The following is a 6,000-nucleotide window of genomic DNA, read 5'->3' as shown; positions in this document are numbered from 1 at the left end:
CAACATCTTAAACCAGGAAGTCTTCTATAGTGTTAATGTGCTTGACTGTAGTAATCACTTCATTCTGTGTGTGTGTATAAAAAATACTTATATAGGCTGGGGCGGTGACTCACGCTTGTAATCCTAGCACTTTGGGAGGCCGAGGCAGGAGGATCATGAGGTCAGGAGATCAGAAGCTTGCAGTGAGCTGAGATCTCGCCACTGCACTCCAGCCTGGGCAACAGAGTGAGACTCCGTCTCAGAAAAAAAAAAAAACAAAAAAAAACCAAAAAAAACTTATGTAGGATGATCAAGGAATTCTTGCATATTAAGAAAATGCCACAAAATCTAAGAAAATGGTTATAACAAATAAATTCAGAGGAAGGGATCACTGAACAAGTAATATTTGTATTAATAAGTGTTCTAAATTATTAGGAAGCTGTGAAATGAAAATGAATACAATGAGATGCCATTTTCTACACAGTGGATTGGCAAAATTAAGAAGTTGAGCCGTGCTGTTGTAGGCTGGGCTCTCCCAGAGCACATACTGAGCCGACATTGAATCAAGGTTTGACTTAAGGCGTTTATTTGGAATGAGCTGAGAAGAGAGTGGGGAGGATGCAAGACTGGCAGGAGAAGTAGAGGTGTGATGTAACAGGACAAAGTCTCACCCAACCCAGAAGGAGCTGGAGTGGAGGTTGCCCTTCAGGGTTGCAGGCACCTGGCTGAAATAGCTGGCCCTTTATACACCCAGCAGCAGGCTGCCCTGGGAGGGGCGAAACCTGGGGCCAATCTGTATTTGGCATTGGTCAGATAATCAACTCCAGGAGGTGAAAGACTACCTGTTCTGCAATCAAGGCAAGACCCTGCAGTTGCTGACAGCTGGAGGCCACCTGTTGACCACACTCCCTGCAGCTGGGCAGCAAGTCCTTCCTTGAAGTGGCACCTGGGCAATGTACTCTGTGTCTCTTACAGGGGTGTGTGTATATGTGTGCGTGCGTGGGTGTGGATTTGGGAAAACTGCACCTTTCAAGCATTGTTGATAGAAGTGAAGACTTATGAACTATGTTTAAAGGCAAGAAACAAGCCTTAGGTTGAGCAGGTGTGTCTCTTAAGTTCCAGTTCAGGTGATAAATATCAGAGAGATTCTCAAAGGGGTCCATAAGAAAACACACAAAAGAAGATCTATTGCAGAAGTGCCTGTGCTGGAGTTGACTGAATCTGAGGTGTTTGTTGCTGTGGGGAAAGTTTCATAAATCAAGAAAAACGAAAGTAGGCATACACACATCAGAATGACTAGACCTTAAACACATAGTGCTGAGCAGAGAAAGGAAGAAAAGAGGATCAGGTTCCGGGTGCGGTGTCTCACGCCTGTAATCCCAGCACTTTGGGAGGCCGAGTTGGACGGATCACGAGGTCGGAAGATTGAGACCATCCTGGCTAACACAGTGAAACCCTGTCTCTACTAAAAATACAAAAAATTAGCCGGGTGTGGTGGCGGGTGCCTGTAGTCCCAGCTGCTCGGGAGGCTGAGGCAGGAGAATGGCGTGAACCCGGGAGGTGGAGCTTGCAGTGAGTGGAGATCGTGCCACTGCACTCCAACCTGGGCAACAGAGTGAGACTCCGTCTCAAAAAAAAAAGAAAAAAAAAAAAAAACCATCATTGCTTAGCATATTACCATTTATTCAAATGAAAACTACGTAAATCTCAAGAATACATCCAAATTAGTAAAAGACAATGGAGTGCATGCCCATGGCAGGAGAGATAGGTGGTTATGGGAACGGGAATAAAAGGCAATTAATCAATCAGAACCTAATGAGGAGATTGCACCATTAAGTGATGGTATGTCATTAGCTGTTAGCTAGGAGTATAATTTACTTAACTCTGCGTGCTTGAGGCTGTGGGGGTAAACTGGACAGAACAGTAGACCCTTCTGGTCTTGGGTATGTTGCAGCATCTGCTGGCCTTGTCTGAGGTTCCTGTAGGCTACTTGGTCATTAGTGTCGTCACTTGGCCCCTCCTTGTCTGCACTCTGTGCCTCTTCAGTCCATTGACCTGTTCACCACTGAGGCTCATGGCAACTTCTGGATCTTTCTGTGCCTTGCTTCTCAGGCTGTGGACATCTGGGGTGGTAGTTATTTCAGGGCCTCCAGATCCTACTCTGACATTTCTACTTTGCTGGGATCACCTCATGTTACCTTTGGGCACCACCCTCAAGTGGTCGCCCAGAATTCTAAGAATTGGAACATAAACCTTGCTTCTTTTTGGGTCCTTTTAAACTCAGTGTTTTTTTTTTTTTTTTTGTTTTTTTTCTTTTTTTTAAATTTAATGTCTCCTACCTCAAGGGCATCTGGGTGGGAGCTGGTCCTATTCTGGGACCCTGGAAACACCCTAACCCTGGCCTCATTCCCTCAAAATCATTCTAAGCTCCTTTTGGCAATCCTGAAACACGTTTCTCCTTCTGGGGCAACAGGAACTTCCCTCACTTCTTGTTTTCCCTCCTTACCTTTGCCCTTCACTCCTCCTGGTGCGTCCCAGCTCAACGACCTTCCAGGAGGAACTTGTTCAGAAATGTTTTGATAGTTCTTTTTTTTTTTTTTAATTATACTTTACATTCTGGGGTACATGTTCGAAAAGTGCAGGTTTGTTACATAGGTATACACGTGCCATGGTGGTTTGCTGCACCCATCAGTCTGTCATCAACATTAGGTATTTCTCCTAATGCTATCCCTCCCCTGGTCCCCCAACCCCCCCGACAGGCCCCAGTGTGTGTTCTCCTTTCTGTGTCCGTGTGTTCTCATTGTTCAACTCCCACTTATGAGTGAGAGCATGCAGTGTTTGGTTTTCTGTTCTTGTGTTGTACTTGCTTTTAAAAGTGATACGTGATCATTGAGAAAGTTTTGAAAATACAGCAAAGAAAAAAGAACATAAATAGGCACATAAAATCTCAACACTCAAAAAAAAAAAGCTATTGTCAAAATTTTGGTGCTTTTCTTGATTATTCTTCATTCTGGGAATCTTATTCATATACTTGAAATCACACTATATAGGGCATAGTGTATATGTAACATTACACCATAAACATTTCTTTCCAGGCCTGGGGCATTATTAAATATGCCCCTTCTATTGGAAAATGGGTTGGCTCAACATTTATTTTTATTTTTTGGCCATTAGAAACAACAGTGTGATGGACATTCTTAAGTGCAACATCTTTTCTGTATTCTGCATTATTTCCTTAGACTGAGAAACAGACTTATTGGATCAAAAGGCATGCATATTATTAATGCTTTTTATTTCCCTTACTAAGTTACTTTCCTGAAAGGGTAAGTCAGTTGATGATATGAGTGTGTATAAGGTTTATATGCAGGTAAACTCAGTTTAGCCATTCTCACCAGCATTTGCCAAACAGCCTTATTGCCGCATGAAAGAATTATGAAATTGCTGAACTTGAAGACTCCAGAGTTAAGAAGCAAAAATGTTCAAGTCATAACAGATTTATCTCCCCCTAAGTTTATTATTTTGAGGGCAGTGACACTATCTGAAGATTGACAGTCCTCTGGATTCCATTTGTTCTGTAGCCGTGCATTGGTGAGCAGCCAGCTTGGCAGTAGGTTGGCAATGTTTAATAAGATTTGTGCTCCATGATTGAAACAAATGACTCTCTTTTTGTCATCAGAAATGGGACTGTTATGCATTTGTTTTAGGAATACAAGATCTGACATCATTAATAATCTGGGCTTGCAGCTTTTGCTTGTTGAATACAACAGATGAATGAAAAATTTAATTTTTTAGTAGATTATAAAAGATGTGCCAATAGATCAAAAATAATTTAGGCAGAGAACTCTTATGCATGAGACATTCCGTTGTCTTTGCTTTTGGTTAGGCTGGCTAGTATGTACCTGCTGAAGTCATTCTTTGTGAATCCTCTAAATGCTACAGTGTAGTATTCAAAGACTTTTATTAGCTGCTTCTCCTTCTCTAACTTTCTCTCCCATTTATTCCCACCCTGGCCTTGCTATGCCAACCATGTCAATCGATGCCCTGTCCCCCAAGGATGAATTTAAATATTTAAATTCTCACCATCATGGTTCCCCCCCACCCCCGCTATGCTTCACGTAGGGAACACTCTCTCTTCTCTGACAATCTATGTAAGTCCTCTTTCCAAGACAAATTTAAAGCCCACTTTCTGGGTATATCTCCCAGATTGTTCCTTCAAACCCAGCACTTAAATCTTGAGTTTACAGCATTTTGATTTTCATTTGATTCAGTTCTGTGTTGCTTCTCCAAGAACTTTATCTACCCTTGGCCTTGGACAGATAATCAGCTCTGCGAGGTTAGGGACCACGTGTTTGAATTCTTTGCCTTTTGAGCTGCACCACCCAGCATGGTTTGAGTGGATGGAGCCATTTAAGGTATTTCTTAAACTTTTGATTTCTCCAGCTTGTGCTGCAGAGGAGAGGTTGGATTTGTGCCTATCTGAAGCAAAGTAACACCCAGCGCAGAAACACTTGGCCAGGGACTGTTTAAAAAAGAAAACATTCCAATTTGCCTTTGCTGACAAGTGAGAGAGAGCTTGGCAGTGAGCCCAGAACCACTGTGGCCTCAGCTGCTCCGTGCGTGCTCTCTGGAGTGGCTCCTTGGGTCAGGCACTTGTAGAGGTTCTGCCAGTGTTGTGACCGGTGCCTCGTGTAAGTTGCATTTGGGGTCATGCAGCCAAGGAGCGGTGCTGGGCATGGCATTGAGGGAGAGGAAGGGGAGGGGTTGGGAGTTGCCTGCAAGTAGTTGATTTTTGCTTAAAAGGAAGACACTAGAAAATGTACTGAAGAGATGCGTTTGTGCACTGGTCCTGAAGGATGTGTATTTCAGTGTCAGGATGAACATGTTCATCAGTGATCACTAGGTAACGACAGCAGAAAGGTGGCCAAATTACATCACAACACTTTCTTTCATTACCCACTGATGAAATTAACTGGCCCTTTAGAAAATTGCTTTTTTTCCCCACTGAAATTTATACCAAGGAGTTCCACTATCTACGTATATTCAAAAACATTTAAAAAATAGTTCTGTGAATTTTTCTTTGTTATCTCTTGTAGGAGTGTTGCTGCATAAGTTATGCAACAGATATGCAGAGAGATCTAAGGAACAAATTCCTCCAGTATCAGAACTGCAGCCACCTGCACCAACCCTGGCTTAAAAAATGTCTTGTGAACACTGAGATCCTTGTGACTGATTCCCTCTTTGGCCACCAGGATAGGAAGCTTAGATCAAACTTTCAGATCACTGTTAGCAACTGCAGAGAGCTGTGGGCTTGCATTTCTGCTTTTCTCTAACTCCCAGATTTACCATTTTGTTACCCACTTTCCCTTTTGCTGTGATATGCTTAGTATTTATAGTTTAGTATTTAATTTTTTTAAATAAAAAATTTCAAATTAGTTTTAAATTGACATATAATAATCGTACCTATTTATGAGGTACATAGTGATGTTTCAATATATGTAATGTTATAGTGATCAGATTAGGGTAATCAGCATATCCATCTAGATAGAAAGGGTAAGTTTCAGTGTTCTATCCCACTGTAGGATTCCAACTACAGTTAACAGGAATACATTATATAGTTTCTAATAGCTAGAATCAAGATATTGAGTGTTCCCAACACAAAGAAACGATACATGTTTGAGATGAGGAATATATTTTACTCTTTTGATTATTTTTATGGTTTAGCTTGCTTATTTTAAGACAGTGGTAGATTCACATTAGGTTGTAAGAAATAATATAGAGAGAGCCACTGTATCTTTTACCCAGGGTCCCCCAATGATACCATCTTGCATAAGTATGATACAATATCACAACCAGGAAACTGACATTGATACAATCCACTAATCTTATTCAGATTGACTATATTTTCAAAAGCTTCTCCAGATCACTTGTGGAAAGGGATAGGATATAAGTTAATAATATAAACATTTATTCAATAATTAACATGTAGAGAGTATTTTTTATGACGTATCTCATAACTACTAA

Source organism: Papio anubis, chromosome 4, assembly GCF_008728515.1.
Source record: "Papio anubis isolate 15944 chromosome 4, Panubis1.0, whole genome shotgun sequence".
Lineage (NCBI taxonomy): Eukaryota > Metazoa > Chordata > Mammalia > Primates > Cercopithecidae > Papio > Papio anubis.
The sequence above is the reverse complement of the archived record's forward strand: the minus strand, read 5'-3'. Positions refer to the sequence as shown.